Source organism: Talpa occidentalis, unplaced genomic scaffold (assembly GCF_014898055.3).
Source record: "Talpa occidentalis isolate TD23 unplaced genomic scaffold, MPIMG_talOcc4v2.1 talOcc4.2, whole genome shotgun sequence".
NCBI classification, from domain to species: Eukaryota; Metazoa; Chordata; class Mammalia; order Eulipotyphla; family Talpidae; genus Talpa; species Talpa occidentalis.
In genome coordinates, this window is record NW_023602073.1 from 143846071 (window position 1) to 143868402 (window position 22332).

The following is a 22332-nucleotide window of genomic DNA, read 5'->3' on the forward strand; positions in this document are numbered from 1 at the left end:
ACCATCTGACCGTGAAACATTTCAGGCGCACACAACACAACTGCATGTTATATAACAGAGAATTCTATAAGTGAACTCTACTGCCCTGCTCCAGGTGTCACCGAAGCCCCACCAGCACATCAGGTGTCTCCTTCCTAAACTCATTTCCCTGCCTCAAATTCCAGAGATAACCTTTACCCTGCATTTGGGGTTTATCATTCCCAGGCATAAACTACTTGTGTTTGTACACATGAACAGTACATTTATAGCTTTGCGTGTTCTTAATCTATATAAACAGTATCACACTGAAACGACATTAATGTAATTCCTTTTAACTGCTGCCTAGATGTCCACTGTCTAGATGTCCATCTTCTGATGCTGGAAGGGGTGCTTTCTGCTTTGCCTCTGCGGTGATCAGTGCTGCTGTGAAGCTTCTTGTATAGGAGCCTGGATCTCATGGGAAGACTCATCCAGGAGCAGATCTGTCTCAGGCTCATAAACATACAGTTGGTGACTTTATTAGCCACTGCTTAATTGTTCTCCAGCGTCACCAGTTTTACATTTTCACTGTAGAAATAGATGCAAATATGGTGAGAAAACAAAAGATGAGAAAACAGAAAAAAATCATTTCCCATGTCTCCAGCCAAAGAAGTCCACTTTTATTTTTTAACATCGGCAGGTAATGTGCCCATGTTGTAACAAGGTTCCAGGCAGGAACGTCTCCCAAGGCAGCACCAATACCACGAAAGGCTCGAAACCTATGTGTATATGTTGGTGTATCAGCTTCCAGGTTTATTCTTCTGTGATGTGTATGTTTTTAAACACACATATGGTCATGTATACATATAAACACATTATATCATATATGTATATGTGTATCATAAATATGCATGTATGCATATAAATATATAGGTATGCATGCATGTATATTTATGTTTAAAGCTATACTTTTAAATTTAACATTACATAGCCAGCATTTCACCATGTCACTAAATATGCATTTAAAACATGCTTTAAATGACTGCAAATTAGACCATTACAGGAATAATTGTCTGGCTTATATAACTATTCACCTGTTAAACATTTAGATAGTCATTTCTTGCTCTCCAAGTGCTGTGATGGAGTACAAAGTGGTTGTAAACAAGACATTTTTTTATTCATTCTCCAACATGGTAGTTTGAGTGGCTTAATCAGTTCTGTTGTTGCTGGAGCAGCTAACATCTTTAAAGATAGAATAAAAACCTGTAATTTATTTATTTTTGATACCCTTCATGTTAATGTATTTATTTCTTTCCCTGATCGCATAGCATTTTTGTGTAGAAATATAACAAGTTAGCCATCCATTCCCCACTAAATGGGCATTTGGGTTGTCACCAGTCTTCCCTAGCTGTTGTAGGGCTGTTGGGCATGTCTGCTCCCTAGAGAGAGAGTTCCCCTTCTGCCCAGGTCTCCCAGAGCCAACCACCAACAGCCAGGAGTGCACTGGATGAGTTGCTTCACTTCTCTGAGAAGGCTCAACTTACATCATCTGTGCAATGGAGCCAACAGAGGTAATAACTTACATTTATTGACAGCAGATGACAAAATCACCACTGTTTATGGACTTTATATGGGCGACCTCGTTTATGACCTCCCCAATGTCTCTGTCAAGTATATACCCCCACTACACCCATCTCACAGATAATTAAATGGTGGCAGAGAGAACTGAAATAAATTGTGCAGATTATACTCAATAACTGGCAGAACCATGACTTAAAATTGACAAGCTCTGTCCCAGGAGCCTGACCCCAGCTTTTTCTCATACTTGCCTTTTCTCTCTTGCTTTCTTGATGTCTTTTTTTTTTTTTTCTTTTCTGAATCATATCTGTGCATGCACGAGCTGGGGTGTAGGGTACACTTGCCAACTTTACTAAATATAAATTATTTTTCAAAATCTTTACATATTTGGACACCACCTCCCTTGTACCAATTGTATGAATTTCTATAGTTTTATATCCTCATCAACACTTGGCATTGTCAGACTACAAATTTTTGCTAATCTGATGGGGTGTGAAATGGTATCTCATTGTGGTTTAAATTTGCATTTTCCTCATTACTTATGAAGTCGAACTTATGGGACCATTCTTTTTTTTTTTCCTCTTATGTGAAATGCCTGCTCATTTCTTTTACCCACTTAAAAAATTGGCTTGTTTGTCTTAAAAGCTTTTCTTTTTAAGATGGAAACCAGCATGACAAATTCTTACTGTAACCTCTAGTTACTCAATGGCTGGGCATCACAAATAAATGGCCCATGGAGAATGAAGCTGAAAATAGAGGAATGCTTTCCTAAAAGTGATTACTTCGAAATTTGGATTTCAAAGGTAGAAATGAAGCATACAGTTTCAGGCTGAAGAGCAAAATATACTGATACTTATAAAATTTCCCAAGATAAGTAACGGAAATAGCAGCAATGCTATATTTAAGTAAAAGTCGAGTTGAATTCCGTGTCCTATTTCCCACCTGTCCTATTTCCAGGCATTGAAATCTAAGTTACAAGGATGGCTATAGGAATGAGCTCCAAGTACTTCTTCTGCCTTTGTATCTGTCCTCCAGACAGTGAACGGACTTCAGTCATTAGTGCTTCAAGCCACTCCATTTTCACCAGTCCTAAGCACGGAAAATCAATAGTGGGATCATTTAATAATGCTCCAAAGACTTGAAAAGAGCCTGTTAAGAGAGGTTTAAACCAAAATAAAGGAACTTAAGAGTAAGGTGTTCCTGTGCTGTTGTTATTTTCCTTTGACTTAAAGAGAACCATTTGTAGCTATGTACCCCTGTTGCGAGAATGGAATTCAACCTCAGCTGTTAATACAGAGTTTTCAGATAGAGCAAAAGATGTTAACTGGCTTATTCATGCAGCTGGATTAAAAAATTGGAAAAGAAAATAAAGCATGATTAATCACTTTTCAGCATTCAAATGTTAAGATTTGTTCTTTAAAGTATGAATCACCTCACAGTGATTTATAGCATTTTCTGTTTCTTATCTAAATGACTATGGAAAATGAAACTATACTTATAGATGGGCTAAAATGTACTACTTACTACACTGTATCTCATTATCTTCAAGTCTTGGATGCTATTTCTAAGATGGTAAATGCAAGATTTGGAAATAGAAGTTCCATTGCTCTTGGGCTCATGCATATAATAAATTACCTTAAAAAAAAGATTTTGTATTGTACCTTGATTGAGAGGGGCTATCATTTCATCAATATTAATAAAATTATATATTTAAATGTGTGCATTTTATCATATGTAAATTATACCTCAATTTAAAAAAAGAGAACTGGGGGCAAATGACATTTGGGAAACACCCTTTCAGCTGGGGTGGCAGAAATCACACTGTTTGGTGGTCTTTAAAGTGTTCAGGGGAAACCTGATGGAGTCAGCAAAGGGTCCCCAGGACTGGCTCAGGATGTCATGTGGGATGGTCTTTAAGAAAATAAAACGGTTCTAAATATTTTTATACTCACCGCTATCAAATGTTTGAAAATCTGTACAGTCACATAATCCTTCTTTCACTCTGTTATCAAATATTCTTTCTGGAATTGAATCCATTTTCTCTTCCAGTACAAATAAATAATAAATATAAATAAATCTCTGCAGTTAGAATGCTAATACCAATACCAGTAACTGAAGACAAATTGTTATCAAATCATGCCTCATGGGCCTTATTTCCTACTTAGTCACACTCTATCTGCTCCTATGTAGTTTTTAATTTGTTTGGTTTGTGTATATTCATCATTTTTCTTTCTTCCTTCTTTTTTGTTTCACAATATTAAAAAAAAAAATGAAGTTATGTTGAAGCCCATTCATACCTGTTTTCAATTCTAATTTCCTCCCTTCCCCTCTAGAGGTAGCCATTATTCTGACTTGGTGACTTTTCTATGCTGCTTTTAATTGCTTGTTCATATTGATTCATATTTAAAGCACAAATTTATGCTCATATGAAGTCTGTATGGATCACTCAACATTATGTTTTTAGATGTTCTATTGATAATTTATTTAGGTTTTTACTTAGAATTTTTAATTTTTTTAATCCCTCATGTCCTCCCTTTTACTGGATTGTCAATATCTCAAGTTCTTTTTTTTTTTCCCCTAATTTCCTTCTTTTGCCCTCTTTTGGTTTGAAAATTATGTTCCTATTTGTTTGTTATCTATTCTTAGGAATTCTTAACAGGACATAAAGTTAATATCTCTCGTCTCCTCTCAACTAATACAGGATATATGACCCATTAATGGTTTACTTTTTAATTGGTATAAACTTTGCAGTGTCCCATGTGCTTGCTAACTGGTATTTTAGTGTAACCTTACTTTAAAAACCCTCTCAAATTAGTCATCAGCACTTATTATTTACAGCAAATCCCTATTTAATTTTGACAGTATGCTAACTAATTTCTTTATGCACTCTTCTATTTTGCTTTCCACTTCTTTCTTATGTCCTCTTTTTTGTTTTGTTTTGTTTTGTTTTGTCTCTTGCTGAAGTAAAACTTGTAACCAATCCTTTTAGCAGGGATTCTGGAGTAGTAAACTCCCAATGTTGGTTTGAATTGTCTATTCACTCTCAGTCTTGAATGATCATTTAGCTGGGTATATATTTCTAGCCTGAAAAATATTTCCCCTTAGCAACATACAGATGCTGTTCATTTTTTATAAACATCTATTGTGACTGATGACAAATTTGATGATAGCCTACCTGAGGATTCTTTTACTTACATTGCTTTTAAGATTTTTTTCCCCCTTATTATTAATGTTCTGAATTTTCACCATGTATCAAATAGTGAATTTTAGAAAGTAGAAGGTTAAGATGTTTGTATGCTTCTGAAATGTGAGGGCTCATTTATATGAGCCCTTTAGTTCTAGAAAATTCTCAGGTGTTATTTTCTTAAACATTGCCTCCCCATTCCCTTTCTCTTCTCTTTATTCTGTATGGAATTTCTACTTAATATATATTGAACAATCTCAATCTATTTTCCAAGGCTCTTCACCACTATTTCATAGTTTCTCTGTCCTCAAAACTATTTTCTGGTTCAGGGACTCTTTCTTCACTTTTGTCTTATCTATTCCCTACCCTGCTCATGGAATTTAAAATTTCAGATTAAAAATGAAAGATGATGTCCTTCATTCATAGAGACTTAATATGGTTCTTTTCAAAATTTGTTTATTCTGTTTATATATTATCTTCATCTTTCACTATGGTGTCTATGCCTTTGTTTATATATTTAGTCATTTATAGTAACTGCACAGTCTCTCTTTTCTACGGTGTTCTCTGAGTACTGATTCTTTCCTCTACTATGTTTGTTGACTCACTTCATGGTAGTTTATTCTTTCATGGACCTTGTCAGTTTTTACCATGAACTTCTTTCCTTTCTCTCTCTCTTTTTCCTTCCTAGGAAATGTGAAGTTCCCATGAGTGAATATACATTTTAACTCTAGGACTCCAGAGGTTTCAAATTCCTGCCTTGATTTTTCATTTAATTTATTTTCTCCAATTCTTTTAAAAAGTATATTTAAAAAACATCACATTATAACATTACAAAAGTTTAAGGTGTGTATTATTAAAAATCAGTGTGTATACACTAACATTACTTCACCAGTTAAAGTCCAATTTTATCCTTTACCAACAATCGACCCCTTTAGCCCAATTTACCCACCTCACCCCACCTTCCCTTCTGGTAACCACTAATGGGTCTTGTAGTCTAAAAGTTTATTTTTGGTTTCTTTAGTTCATCCATTTGTTTGGTTTCTCCATATACCACATATGAGTGAAATCCTTCAATGTTTGTCTTTCTCCATCTGACTTATTTCACTAAGCATAATACCCATTAAATCTTATTTCACTAAACAAAATACCCATTTTGTTGCAAATGGAAAGATTTCATCTTTTTATTTCAGATACTCGAGTCAAGCGAGTAGTATGAATTCAGCTCCCCAACACACAGGTACCTAAGGTCTGGAATTTCTATTTTCAAAGGTTTTTTCTGCTACCCCTAGTTCCCGAACATATAATGTATCATTTAGGAGTATAACCAAACCTCACCTTAGTGACCTAACATGGAAGGGATTTGTTTTTCTAACATAACAGGAGGTTGAAAGTAGGCACAGTAAAGAAGAAATACTTATCTAGGTGCTTTCCCTCAGGCTCCGTACATCTTCCTGTCTGCCCACCCTCAGGATAATCTTTTGATCCTTCTGCTTGTTTCATGGAGTCAACTTCCAGCCCCACAGACATGGTCCAGGTAGGAAAAGGAAGAAGAAAGCAACAAGGAGGCAGAGATGGGTCCCAGGTCAGAAATCCACTTCCGTTTACATATTTTTGGGTAGAACTATATCCTGTGGTCACCCCTAGCTGCAAGGGGGGCTGCACCACTTGGGCTTCACACCCTGCCTTTGATGTTTCTTATCCTTCATGCCACTTGGAGATTTCCTTCCTTCTCTTCTCCATCTTGGTTGTTAAAACAAACTTTTATTGGTTTTATATAATCCAGAAGTTCTGTGCATTTGCTTAGTCTGTCATGTCACCTAACCAGTCATTCATTTGTCCACACAGTATAAGGCTGATTCATTCATTCACTGAATGGACACTGAACATCTACAGTAGTGAATAGGGTCGACTAAGTGGGACTTCTGAAGCGGTGTCCATTGTGTCCCTCTGAGCCTACGGTGAAGTTCAGAGGTAGCACAGGCTCTGCTCTATGTCTGCAGCCTCAAGTGTTCACATTGAGGACACTCCCCAAGGGAATATTATTTTCAGTTTAGAAAGCAACTCAGAGACTTGCCGCTGGGGACACGATGGTCAACATGCATAGAAGGAAAAGGAGCAGACAGACGCAGTGATTCCTTAGTCTTTAATTAACTATTCTGGGTATTTGCTCCACTGTCCACTTCAGCTCCTGAGTTTCCTGTGTCCCTGGGAAGAACGGCTTCCATCTCCATAGCAGTCCTCACTGAGGCTGGTCTCCTTTTGTGGTTTTCCTTATCCACCTTTAGGACTTCATCTGTTTTCTTGCCTTTCATAAATATATCAATTTTTCTAATTGACTGTTGGCTCCCTTTCTTGCTTAAGCTCTATTACAGAAGCATTAATTTTTGTGTATCATCATTTTAGTGGTATTTGGGAAAGTAGGCTAAGAAAATCAAGTGCAGTTTCCACCTTGAACCAGAAGCTCCAGATGTGCATCCTGTTTTGCTCAGCACTTAACTTGGCACTATGATAAAAAAAAAGATGGTGTATCATGTAACATTTAATCCTTAGTACTGATGCTGTGCTACAGCTAGCCTGCACCAATTCACAAGTGCAAGTTGTTCAAATTTCAGGAGTTTTCTGAGTTGGCGACTCTGCTTTGGGTATCTTGTAACAACCACCATAGGAGTTTTTATACCGCTAAAATCAGGAAACACTATGAGTCAGTCCCTTCCCTCCTTAAGAGCTGGTTGTTAAACATTTATCAGTACTCCACTAGTTTTTACTCTTGGGCAACTTGAGATAATACACTGAAGAAAAAATAAAGGGCCCAAGTAAGATAGCCATCAAGTACAAAAGAGAATAGCAGACACTCCAACTGCTAAGGAATCCAGACAGCAGAAATCAATGCTGACTGTAAGAGTGGAGGAAGCATGGAGAGAACAGCAGTGCAAATTGAGAAGTGCAGGTCGTGGAGAGCATAAGGATGGACTCTGAAGCCAGAGTTTGAATTCTAGCTCTTTCACTGACTCCTGTGTGACCTGAGAGAACTACTAAGTCTTTCCAGTAAGCACACCAGGGGTCATCATTTATGGATTCCTTGTTATGGGTGGGTACTGTGGTAGGTGTTTTACATAGATTGGCTTAATCCTTAGCTTCACCATCTACAATATGCTGCCGACCTCAAGAGACTTTTCTCAGTATTCAGTATTTCCGAATAGTAGTTACTCATCTTTTCAAAACACAATTGTGGTCCTGTTCCCTTTACAACCCCACAAAACCCATTATAGTTGGCAGAAAAAGATAGGTTATATTCTAGCAACAAATAATCCCCCAAATCTCATTCGCTTTCAACAACAGTAGGTGACCAATTGCTCATTCACAGCATGTCTGTGACTTTGTTTCATGGAAATTTCACTTTGGAGTTCAGGCTGATGGAGCAGCCTCTCTGTGGAACTTCGCTGGTTATGGAAGCAACGGCCACATGATCCTCATTTTGGTTCTTCTAGCTTCTGCCTGGAAGGGACATGCCTCCCTGACACCCACATATCATTGGCCAAAGCAGCTCACAAAGCCCTGAGCTTGGCAGGGAGGGACTCATAGTCCTCCCGAGGGCAGGGGCACTGGAGGAGGCAAAGCTAGAATATCGGGGCATAAGGAACATAATATAAACTCCCCTGTCCCCAGTGACTTTCTGTTGTTTTTAGGATAAAAACCAAAACCAAAACCTTTATCAGGTCTATATGGTTCCCAGTGATGTTTTCTCCTCAGACAGAACTTTACCTCTTACTTTTATGTGCTTCATTTTCTGTGTTCCAAACACTCATTCTTTCATTCTTTGAACATGCTTTTAGCGCAAGCATGTGCAGGGCTGGTTCACTATTGATTCAGTCAGACAGATAAAGGAGAATCCTAGAGCCCTCAGTGGATTTTTCAGGCTTTCATGCTCTCTCACATGCACACACCACACCCAAGCTCCCAAGCACTTCTGTATCTGAGGCCACAGGTGATAGCCACAGAGGCTAGTGGCATAAAAAGCCTAATCAATTCATTTACTTTACAATGCTGTTTTCAGGGTCCTGGAACATGTTGACCCCTCAATCTGTGCTATCTTCCTTACTCTTTGTACTCCTCAATTTCTCCATGTCTTAGTTCAATCATCACTTCTTCAGAGAAACCCTCCCTGGAACCCCAGAATAAATGGGGTTCCTTTGTCATGTGCTTCCGTGCTCATACTTGAGATTTTAGTGATCAATCCATTAGTGTAATTAGATAATAATTATCTCCCTTCCCTGTCTTGATGCAGCTCTATTAGAATAAGAGCCAGGTCTGATTTTGCTCCTCAGTATACAGACACCTTGTAACACAATCCTTTAAACATAGATCTTCAGTAAAAGTTGATAGGATGAATAAAGGAGAAGGAAAATGAAGTGCCTAGAACCATTGGACGAGTTGAGTATTAATTTTACTGGGGAAAGAGAACATTCGAGTGGAAGCCGCTCAAGAGCCATGTAAGTACGGAGGACTTTCACAGAAGATGGGATGCATTTATTTTTCATTCCTTTGTGAGTTTATTCAGGACCAGGTTTAGAAGTCAGAGAGAGTGGATCAAATTCTGGTTCACCGTAAGGTTAAACTTTCTGACGATATGAACATCAATAATAAAAATGTTATGTTTGCTACCTTGGCTGAAGCAAAGACCAGATGATGAGGTATAGAAAATGTCAACAGACATTCTGGAGAACAGCGCTAGTAGAAGGGAGGCATGATATCTGATTCCTCCAAACTCCAAAGTGGCATAATTCTATTAGAAAACAGAGATAGTAAAAAATGAGACAAGAAAATATAAGCCATCAACTCTAAGTCAATGTAATGTCTATCAGCATAGACATGTTCCTATCTCAGCCTGAGAGCTGTAGGACTTGTCCCAGAAGATCTTTAGGTGGGTCTTTCCCAATCTATGCCTTTTTCCATAATCGCTTAAATAAATTTATTATGTATGTGTCTCCTTGGGAGGGCCAAAGGAGTTTATAAACATAAATGGTCTTAGAAAATATAACCCCCAACACAATATATAGCATATAGTGTTAAATAGTGCTTAAATAGCGGTAAGCATTTATACTTAATATTAAAGAATAAGCATTAATTCCACATATATAGTGTGTATGTGTACGCGAAACCTCCTTTGTTTTGCATTTTTATCAAAGTAACAGATGCAAGACTCACTTCACATTAATAAAAATAGTATGAATGCATTCATAATAATGTTATAATACATTCAATTGATGTACATCAATATTGTGATTAAGATATTTTTCAAACCATTCAGAAGCAGAGTCATACTACATTGGAATTGTTTAAGTTTTCCTGAAGGAGGAACACTTAGATGAGTGTCTTTGGATAGAAGAGCAGGAAGAAAGCTAGAACATCTAGAACCTCAAGTTCTAGGCCTCCTAAGAGAGTTTTGATTTCAAATCTAACCATGTTCCTTCCAGTGTGGCCACAATTATTAGAGCTGGTATCCCTTTTGGGTGTGTGGTGGGTGTGGACATGAAGGAGTGCAAGAAAGTGAAACAGGGGAGTGTGCTACCAGTGTCACGTGGGTCAGTATCAGTGCTTAATCAGAGTTGGAAAAAAGGGTATTGGGGGGAGCAGCAAGGATTTCCCTAGTTCTACTGTCCCTCACTCACCCCCAAACCCCATTGTAAACCAATATGACATCCTGCATCCCAGAGGAAGAAACATTTGCAATTGTTAGAAATGTGATAAAACAAGAAACAGGCAGCCAGGGTGCACAGTAGGTTGGGTAATGTTTGCTCTGTGACAGGATAAAAATTGCAAATCGTTCAAAAGCTAGAAACTCAAATTTAAGCAGGACCTTCCAGCAGTAGGTCAAATCTTCCATCCCTCCCTCTCTCCCTTCCTCCTCCAGTCCAGATTTGAGCCAGTGTCTGCCCCTGGGGTGCAAGTTTTGGGGGACAGAGTAGTGTGGTGAGGCTTTGCTCATACTCTGTAGGCTTGCTTTTCTTTCTTGTTATGATGGCCAGGCGGTAGGAACTAGTTTGAAAAAGGGAGGGCCTTGAAATAGAGTAGGTGGCACAAAAAGCAAATTGCATTTTCAATTTTTTGTTTTTCCAGACTATAAAGGAAATTCTTAGGAACAAAGAAAATGATGCTTTTAGAAAACACACAATGTAAATAGCATGAATTCATTCAGGAAAGAGTCTCTTTAGAATGAGAAGAGTACTTCTTTGCTTTTATTTGTCTTTGGTCCAAATATCATAGTAATAGTTTAAAAAAATGCTGTCCTTTTTATACAGCAAGAGTGTTTATGTAGACTTACATAAAAGTTTGAATAGTAAGGCCAGATTCATTGTTTTAATGTAGTTTTATTGACTCTTACTTAAATCTCTTCATTTTATTATTTTTACTTAACAAGAGTCTCAGTTTTGTTAAGAAAAATCCAGTCTTATGAAATCTCAAGGCCAAAGAGATGGGATTATAGGCTCAAGAGAAGGAAGCTGATTCTTGTGAACCTCATTACACTACAGGTGTTCCTGACTGATGATTTGCCCTACAATTTTCCACTTTACAATGGTGTGAAAGCTTTGTGAATTCAGTGGAAACCTGACCTCGAATTTGGAATGAGGGCATTCTGTTTTTTCACTTTCAGTACGGTATTCAATAAATTACGTGAGTTAGTCACCACTTTATTATAAAATGGGCCTTGTGGTAAACGAGTTTGGCCCAGCTGTGGGTAAATGTTAGTGTTCTGGCCACACGCAAGGTTGGCTAGCCTCAGCTATGATGTACAATATATCATCCAGGAATACGAAATGAAATTTCAATTTAATATTTTCAACTTAATGATGGATTTTGGGATGCAACCTCATTGTAAGTCAAGGGACATCTCTAAGAAGTACCACACCCTTAACTTTATTCATAAATACCAACTTTTCTTCCCAGTAGTTGTCTAGTCTCACTTTGGCTATCTTTAATCATTTCCTAGAGTCATATAGTTGAGTCTGAAATATTTTCACTACATCCATAGCAAATGAAAATACAGTCTGTACAAGATAAAAGTAGCTTTCTTTCTTGTCTCCTGGCACTGTTGTTCTCTCAATTGACCCAGCTGTCAACTGTGCCCAGCGCCACTCTGGACATGCAGCGATCTAATTCTTCATTGTTAGATGGGACCTCAGTCTCAGGTAGTAACACGTTCATGCAAACACATTTCTGAAAGGCATTTTATTTATTTATTTATTTATTAATTTTTTTTTTATAGAGGCATGTTTTATTTATTTATTTGTTTGTTTGTTTTGTTTATACATGTACTGGGTACAGTCAGAAGCGCGGGAGGGTGAGAGAATTCACCAGAGCAGGGAGCAGAGCAGGCAGAAGGAGCGAAGTACACTGCTGAGGGGAGCAGCGGGCGGCAGGGGAGGTCTGCGGCCATGTGGGACCCTCCTCCGGTGGCTGGGGAGCAGCCGGGGATCGAACTGGCACCTCAGAGGCCGCGGGCAGCTTTGCAACCCAGCGCTCAACCGCTGCGCCACCGGGGAGGCCCCTGAAAGGCATTTTAAAACCACCCTTGTAGCATTGATCTGTACTCACAGAAAGATCCGTCTATCGGGAGCTAATAAACGCAGCTAATATCTTGATAAAGATGCATATTACATGCATTTAGTTTTGTCTTTTATTCATATAGCTGCCCTCTCCCACTATCTTTCAGTTGGTGAGAAAGTCAGCTTCACCAAAGAAGAAGAGAAATGACATTATTTTGTTATAAATCCACACAGTAAAGTTCTGCCTAACAAAAATCCTAGTAGTACATATTTAGATATGTCACAGACAGCAATCTAGGTAATACATTTTGCTGCATTAGTAACTTTCTTCATGATACTTTAAAAGCTTGGCTAATCAAGTCATTGACTCAAAAAAATTTATTAAGAGCATAAAACCTCTTAAATTTTTCTATTAAGAATTGGTTTGAGTTTATTTTTTTAGTTTATCATCATCAAATGGATGTGAAAATTTCGTATAAAATCTATTTCCCTCCTGTTTTCCCCCTCTTGGAAAGGAAGATCCTTCAACTGGAAAAGTAGAAAGTATCCACCCCTTTTAAACATGAAAATAATTATGCAGATATATAGCTGTTGTTTCTCATTTGTAAAATAATGAACTTAGTCATGATTTACTTGGTACGTGTTCTTGCTTTTCAGGGAATTTCTGTCCACATTGAAAACCACTCTTCTTGTGTTCCTTACTCAATGGACTAACACAGACAAAACAGTTTAGATAATAGTAAAATAATTTCAGTCGCTATGAAAATCTGCAAGAGAGTGTGGCCAACAGAACACCTTCAGTCTGTGTTCACATGGGTATTGAGCTTAACAGGGTGCTTTTAACTGCATGTAACTCTATCATTTTCAAAACAATTCAAGTTCAAGGGCTGCCTGTTTATAAGCAGTCATGTTCCGGGCTTATCAAGTATTTGCAATAACAATCTAAAGTGACATGTAAGTTAAAGCACACCCTGGGCAGCTTCAAAGGCACGATTAGCCTGGGACTTGCACATCCCACAGCATCAGGAAGCACAACCTCGTGATCAAGTGTAATTCACAGCTCACACTTCTAAGAATCGATGTACATGGATACACGGTTATATTATTATTAAATCCAATTGTTTTGCAATTAACCCAATATGACACCTATACAAATGATTCAAATAAAGAGCCTCATGTTTCACAGGAGACAATCAATAAAGTGAAATCACAGTTACTGACTATGGCAGCGATTTGACTTATGACACAGCAGTACATTTTACTCAGGTCGAGGCTGCCATTCCCTCTACTGAATCACAGCTGCCATAACATTCAGTCACTGGCATTGCCCCTGCCTCCCAGAAGCGTAACATTCAAACACATCTGGCCACTACTAACCCACCTTCGCGGAGTCATGAAAAGTTACAATGAGCCTGGGACATGCAAAATCACAAATTTCCCTTCTTTTCTTCTAAAATGGGATTAGGAAAATTTCCTTAATGGTGACCAAGAGGGGCAGTTGTACTTGTTGATAGATAAAAGTTCTTAGGAAGAAGCTAATTCTTATTCTTCCTGTTGAACAAAGGTTTTATGATGAGATGTCTGAAAGCAAAACCAAATCATAACAGCATCTTTGCCACTTATTATTGTTGTTATCATTCTGTAGCTTTATTATCTCCTTTTTAATTAAGTAAAATTACTTCGTGGTTATAAGTCTGATCAAACACAACCTTTCACAAAAATAGTACAAATTTCTGATTATATCACACTCCTTTGGCAGATTTTGCCGGAGTCTTTGTCTGCCAGTTATCCTGGTGTAGAGAATCAACTTCTTGAGCAGAGACTCTGTATTCCTTCTGAGAGCTAAGAGTTAAGTGCAGACACTCACCAGGTGTTTATTGACAGACTATTTGGGCACTGCCTCATTAAGACCTCATAGCTCCTAATTTTAAGTAGACTGACTTGAACTGGCGAACCATTTAGGACGGGCACTGACCCAAAATATATCTTTTCCATGTAAACAAAGACTAGTCAAGTCATTATATATTTCCACCAGGTCATTTTCATCTCCTGAAAGGGAGAAGAAAACATTAAGTATGCAAAATGTCTCTCTTTTGTAACACGTGGTGTGGATGATTGCAAACAATGACTGTATTTAATACTCTAAGCAGAGTCTGTTCTCCATGATTCATACTGTATACAGAATGGTGATGAAAATGTTCAATTTGAAATTTCTCCCTGGCCAGGGAGGAAACCAGGAGGGTGAATCATGGGTTTAGTGATGACTGTCCCGGGGAAGCTAAATTGGGAAGCCACAGGTTAAAAAAGGAGTGGGCAGTGAATCCTTAGCAGGAAAGCAACGGCCTTCAGCTCTGGGATGGCAACAGATCCTCCTTTCTGCTGCTCACATCCTGGGAAGACCTCCAGGACAGCTTCTGTGCCTTCGCCCTCAGGAGAGGACATCTGCAAACAGAAGAAACCAAACACAAGGTGTAAAGTTATCTGTGGATTGGAAAGAGAAACAAGATTTCTTGTTGGAGGAAGGGAGATACATGGCTGTCTGCAAAGAGCACAATTGCACACACGCGCTCCTGTGAAAGAGATTCATTTAAGAGCAATTGGATTAGGGATGGAGATTTACATGGATGGCTTTAAAGAAGAAGCGTGTGCAGGAGACAGAGTAGATGTCCATCAGTCATTTGCTACAAAACTGTAAACAGCATTGAGAGCTTAGGACACAATGTTAAGTGGAAAAGTGGGCCACTAAATTATAATTAAACTATGGTGGCAATTATGTAAATATGTGTGCTATGGACAAAGATAGAACAGGAAGACAGAGAAATTAACATAGTTATTGTGTTAATGCTAATAGAGGGATGCATTTTGTTTGCCATTGTTCAAATCGTGTGGGTGTGAGGGCAGGGCTGGGGAGAGACTCCACAACATCCAGTAGTAACAGCACCCCAGGAATCAAGAAGACTGTGTTGAAGTTTCACAGGCCACACCAGTTGTGAACTTAACTTCTCTGTGTCTCAGTGTCCTTGTACAGAAAGTGAGAATGCTGATACCTGCTTTGCACTAACTTGGTAGTGAAAGTGCTTTATAACTTGAAAGTGATATAGGTGAACATGTGAGGCATGAAGATCAGAGCCAAGACCTACAAAGTCCCTAATCTCTTCTCGGCAGTCACGACAAGAGCTGGAGAACGTGTGCTGTCTTATTTTTTTTTTTTTCACAATGTACAATTACAAACATATATTGGGCACCTACTGATTGCTTTACTAACCAGCTTTCCTTTTGCCATTTATAGGATTCTCCTTTTTCTTCCATTTCAAATTCATTTGAAACACTCCCTTTATTATATATCTGAGTTTATTTACAGTTTTCTTTTTTTAAATAGGATCCAGGGTACAGAGGGGGTTATTAAAGAGAATAAATATGTTTGGGCCCAAAGGAATAAGAAACAGCCCAAGGGCACAAGGCAGATAGCATAATCCTAGGAGAGATTTTGGATTCAGAGAAAGCTTCACTGAAATTTAGCAATCTTATGCTTACTATTTAATCTCTCTTACCTCTTTTCTCATCTGTAAATTGAGACAATAACAATGACCTCAAAGTGTTGTGATATGGGTTAAATTAACAAACGACTGGATTTCCTCAGCACAGGCCTGGCACACAGTGGGGGCCCTTTCTGTACAAGCCTGTGGTTTCCTAAGCGGCCTGCTTGCCTTTTTAAGTTTTCCTGCATCTGCAAAAGAGGGAAGAGGCAAGAGTCATCCCCGCTGCTCCACGAGCCCAGAGGCTTGTTTCACTATGTTAGGTGCCCGGTAACTGGGCCTTAGAAGCAGGGCATGTAAGCCGCACATCTGGATTCGCTGCTTCCTGACCAGGTCATGCTGCGGCCCCATGGCTCATCACAGGCACGTCACTGCACCGCAGGACACGGGTGCCAAGCAGATAGGAAGTTAGACCTTGAGGGAACTTGCTGAGGGGGCTGGGAACCGTGGAGGGAACAGGTGAACAATATCAGGACCGCCCTTCTCTCTTCCACTTGACAGGTTTGCATTTTTAGTGATCTAAGGGCAGAGATCACATCGATGACCTCCCCTTGTGTACTTTCTAGAAGATTATTGAATACTATTTGCAGTATTTGATTAGGGTGAGGAAATGTCATGAAGGACAGCAAGTAACTCTCTCCCAGAGTGGCCGGGGCATCTTCCCCAGGGAGCCTCTGTCTTCTCTCCCTGGGAAGCCGCAGATAGAGTCTGATTGGAACGAACTGTCATTGAGTCCGGACTTGCTGGGATAGAGTTTGGACCATTCCAAGGCTTTGGAACCAGTCAATCATGCCAGACGAAAGTTGTCTCAGTTCTGCCTCACCACTGGCTTTAGAACGAGTCAAGCCTGGTGGAAAGTGTTTGTTCATAGAGTGATTTTGTGGCTAGCCTTATCAGAAGGGGATACAAAAGAAGACCCTGACTGACGTATCCTCTCTGAGTTGGACAAGAAATACAATAAATAATAATCATAGGCGTCCTTGGTTGAGGTCCTGGGCATTGAGCGCTGTGCCTGGGCCCATGACTTCTGAGTCATGAGTTATTTCCACACATGTTCCTCGTGGCCTGTGTGTGCTACTTGGAAGACGGAGAGCAGGAAGGCCAGTGGGCATCCCTGCCCTGGGGTTCTAGTATTAATGAACAAGTGGGTAGATAATAGCATCCCCAGTGGTGGTAAGTGCCAGGAGAACAGCAAAGTAGGGAGAAGGGACAGAGTGGGATTCGGGTGTATGTAGGGGGCCATTTCAGGACAAGGCTCTCTGACAGGGTGACTTACAGGGACAGAGTGAGCCCAGTACCCTGGAAGATGAGTGTCCTGGCAGAGAGAATAAGCCCTGAGGCTTATTCAGGCCCTGAGTGAGAGGAGGCTGGTGTCCTTAAGGCCCAAGGTGGCCAGGATGGGAAGGGGGTGGGTAGCGGCAGAAGCAATGGAAGAGAGGGGCAAATGATGAATCATGTCAGGAAATAAGGGAAATAGCATTTTGGGGTTCATTCTGAGAACAATAAGGAGCTCTTGGAATTCTGAGCAGGCAGGGCTACCAGGAGAGACTCTGAGGTAGAGACCCCGGGTAGTGGGCAGTCACTTACTCTCTCAACCCTACCCTCCATGTCTGGGCAGTGGGAGAACATGGGATCCCAGACTCTTCTGGATCCTTCTGGAAGCTCTGGGGTTGTGGTGATCCTTCAGAGTTTTCCCAAGTTGAGGCAAAGGGCTGGGCCTTGTAAGCTGGCATCAACCAGCTGCTACCTCCTCAGAGGGGTTACAAATATTCCCTTGAGAGGGACAGGCCTGAAGAGGTTCCTGCCTGTGGGTGGCAGGGCAATGACCTTCAGTCCTGAAGGGGGATCTGGGTGGCACACCCCAGAATCACTAAGGACCTGTTTATGTTTTATTTCTCAAAACCATCCTCCATGATAGGCCTGTTTATTTCTTCTCTAAGTTTCAGGGAATATAAGCGATCTTTAAGGTCACATGCCTGGCAGCTGCTATATATGAATTTAGATCTGTCTGAGTTCAAAGACAAAGTATTATATAAAAAATCTATTAAACTATATATAACATAACATTTATCATTTTAATCATCTTTAAGTGTGCATCCAGTGGCATTAAGAACATTCACAATGTTCTGCAATTGTTACCACCCTTCATCTATAGAATATCTTTCATCTTGAAAAACTGAAAATCCGTGTGTAAATAATAACACACTGTAACAGAAATATTAATTTAAATATAACAGTAATTTTCAATAAGGCCCATTTGACTATCCTTGACACCTCATGTAAGTGGAATCTACAACATTTTATTCTTTTCAGTCTGACTTATTTTACTCAGCATAATGTTTTCAAGGTTCATCCATATTATAACCTGTGTCAGAATTTCCTTCCTTTTTAAGGCTAAATAGTATTCCATTGCATGCCACATTTTGTTTATATGTTCACTTCTTGATGAGCATTTAGATGATATCCCCCTTTGGGCTATTGTGAATAATACAGTAAACATTAGTGTCCAAACATCTGTTTGAATCCCTCCTCTCAATTCTTTAGGGTACATATACGGCAGTGGAATTGCTGGACCCTCTGCCATTCCATTTCCCACAGGGTTTACACCATCTTATAGTCCCACCAGCATTGCACAAAGTTTCCAATTTCTCCACGTCCTTGCCAACTCATCTTTCCTACCTTCCTTTCTCCTGCCCCCCTACCTCCACACATCCTTTCCTTTCTTCCTTCCTTCATCTCCTCCTTTTCTTTTTGTTCAACAGTCATCTGAAAGGCTGTGAAGCAGTATCTCATTGTCATTGTAAGACTATGCATTCTCCTGTCACCACGCTGTCTGTATCTCAGAAAATCATCAAAGATTGCCAGCAGGCATCCAGCTTCACCATTCCATTTGTGGTGGAAATGGTGACTACACCAGGTCAGACCCAAGCTCAGTTAATTTCCCTTGATTAACATGAGCCAGAGAAGACCACGTTCTGAATATCCCATTGGACATCCAGGCACCTATAGAGCAATACAAAATTTGACATTATATACAGAATCAGTCTTTAAAGGTTTTACTTAAAGGCCCTAAATTAGTTTAGAAAATTATGCTTTTCTGTGCATTTAAAAATTGATGTTTATAATTTTCTCATCAATTTAGAGCGTTGTGAAGAATGTAATTTCTCACATATTTAATACTGACATTTTAAAATAAAACTGTTACTTTGATGTTTTAAATGTATCCAAATGGAATCTAAATCCTGTGCAGGATGTTACCCACCATCATCCATTTAAGGAGTGTATGAAGATCATCTTTAGCAAGCAAAAACTGTAAAATATTCTTTTCCTCTTTAAAATTTTATTTGCATTTTATTTTCTCTTCAGAATCTTATACCAAAGAAATATGTCTATGATGGATTATCTGTTACTAAGTATCCCATCACACTTTTATCTCTCAGAAATATGTGTAGAAATTAAGATTTATACACTTGAAAATTCCTGGGACCATAGGATCTAAGTGTTTTTTGACTGAGTTAACATTACATGACTAGTATTACACAATTGATCAAAATAACCCAAATTAATAGAAAATTTTGATAAATACTAACATAAAAAGTAAAGTTTTATTGGAAGTTTGCATTTTTTAGTAAAATAGATGATGCTGTCTTTTTTTCAGACATTGTATGGATTGTGGATAAACATTACTTATTGCTAGAATGACAAAGTGTTTAACATCCATTCTATTACTATTTTTCATTTTTTAGAGATGAAAAATGCTTCTTCTTGTAAACAAGGAGATGGGAATGCGGAAGATTTTATTATAAAAGTGTCCCCCAATTTGTAGGGCACTTTCTGACTTACTTGCCCCCAATCACATGGTAATCCATTAATTACCACATATTAGTTTTAATGATTGGTCAGGTGTCAACTTCACTATTGCCTCCTTGTTGAAAACAAGTTTTGGGAAATTGTTTCCCTTGCAAAGATTTGTTACCTAGTCTACCAGGTGGAGTCGTGTCAACTCCATAGGGGGACGTCCTGACCCCCAGGATCTCCAAATGTGACCTTATTTGGAAATACTGTCATGTAACTGGTCAAGTGGAGGAGGTCAAGGGTGAACCTTAAACCACCACGATGGGGGTCCTTATAAAAGGGAACATTGGACAGAGATGGACACACAGAGGGAAGAGGAGGTGAAGACCCTGGGAGAGGGTGGGCATCTATCAGCCCAGGAGAGAGGCCTGGAATGGTTCTTGCTCACAAGTCTGAGGCAGAAGCAGGCCCACTGACACCCATCTTGCACTTTAGGCCTCCAGCATGGTGAGGCCACACACTGCCATTGTGCAAGCCTCTGGTGGGTGGTTTTTGTTAGCGCTGCCCGACTGCAGAGCAGGGATCTGGAGGAATCTCTGTCAGCAGGAGGTGTGATGGCATTTTCATGGAGGAGATGACATCTGCTGCCTTGTGTGTAGACTGGTGACAAGGAGAAAGGTGGAAGCCACTTGGGAATGGACCCCTGACTAAAAAGCACTGGTAGAGGGGCCAGCCACGGAGGACCCACACTTTGGAGCACTAGAAGTTTTGCGTGAGCAAGTGACACGATGAAGGTGACACTTAGGAGGATTATTTGGAAAGAAGAGGGAGGGTGGGTAGGTGTATGCAGAGCTAGAGGCAGGCAGCAGGGTGTGGCATTGGAAATGGAGTGCCGTTTCTAGTTGGTTCTGATGGAGCTAGAAGTCATGTGCCCAGATTACATTTAACTTGGGTGCTGACGGCTGCACGACCTTCATGTCAGCTGCACCGCCAGTCCCAGCACCAACTCCCTGCCTTTCCTCCACTTCTGCCTCAGTGGAACACTTCAAGTCTAGCAAGACCAGGCTTTGCAGCTTGTCAAGTAGAGGTATAATAGGGGCCACATTTTTATATTGCTTTGCTGATCCTTCCATTGTAGGATGAAATGAGTAAATGTGTGTGGAAACACTTAGCCATAAAGTACCTGCCCATGTAAAATTGTTCGTTACTCATTACCCTTATTGTCACATGCTTCTCTTTCTTAGAGACAGTGAAGAGGTTTTCTGAGTGCCTCATTTAACATTAGCCTTGAGTAACTGGCATCCAGGTATTAAGAGACACATAGTATGTTGCCTGAGAAAATCACTGGTCTTACATTCCTTTCTAGATTGGGAGGTGCTGCCATATCCCCTGCTGAGCCCCACCTGGGAGAAGAGGCTTTCCGTATGCTCTGGATTCTCCGAGGTGTCTGTCCTCCTGCCCAAACATCCTCACAGGACCCTTCATTTTCCCTCAGAATCTCTATCCTTCCTGACTACGCAGCAACAGAGGCCAAGGTTTCCAATGCCCTGAAAATCAGATTTTTATGGCCACTCCCCAAGCTAAGTAGGGAAGCACGGAGATCATTTGAAAAATCTACACAATCTCTCATGCACAGGAGACCCCTGTGTGTTTGAGACTGAGGATAAGATGCCAGTTGTATATAGAAGGGGCTGGCGATTGCTATCCTGACACTCTAAATCACACTCACGGGCATGTCTCCTTTACCTGTGACCCTGGAAGCCATGGGAGTCTTCTGGTGTCTTAATCCCCAGAGAACTCTCTAGGTTGTCATGGTGGTGACATGTCCTTGCAGTCGTGAGGCTGCCAGAAGGACAGGGATGTAACAGTTAGCATTTCTTTCAAGGATGAAAAGGAGACTGACCATGATACTTGCGTGGGTTTTCTTACCTAGGTTGACTCTGCCATCTCTTATTTATGAGTAATTATCTTTACTTATATGGCAGCAGTAAAGGCATAGCCACTGGTAGAAAGACAATGTGACCCCTTGGCATTGATTCCTGCTCTCATTTAATAGATGGGAAACATACGCTGTATGGTGAGATTATAACAGAAGTGACTGTTACACATGTTCTTCCCAAGTGCCAGGCCCAGGGCCAAGCACTTCAGATTTTGACATTTTTCTCCACCAACTTACGGAGTGGGGATAATAACATCTTCATTTTGCAGGGAAGGAAATGGAAACCTGCAGAGGTAAAGTCAATTATCTCAAGGTCCTCAAATGAGTAAGTGACTGTCAGTCAACCTGAGTTAATAAGGCTCTGTAACAAATAGCCCCGCATCTTGGTAGCTTACAGCAGCAAAGGTTTATTCCTCACTTCTGGGGTGTCTCTGGCTGGGCACTGCACTGTGCATCCCCTCAGTCTGGATTCAGGCAGACAGAGTAGCCACTTCCTGGGATGGGCTGGTTGTCACCGCAGAAGGGAAAGAAAAGAGGGCAAAGCCCTCTTTGTTGACATGGCTTCTGCATCTTGCTGGAGTTTGTCACATGCCACTCTTAACTTCAAGCGGGTGAGCAAGTACAACCTTATCATTAATAGGCAGAGGAGAAATATTGGTAGGCTGCTCAAATGACTCCCATGGATGTAGAGGGAGAAAGCGATAAGGGAGGCATTTTGTAAAACCTGTGCTCTTTTTTTGCAGGCTTGAAAGCTGCCATTGGCCAAACACTTGGAGGGGCCAGGCATATTTTACAGAT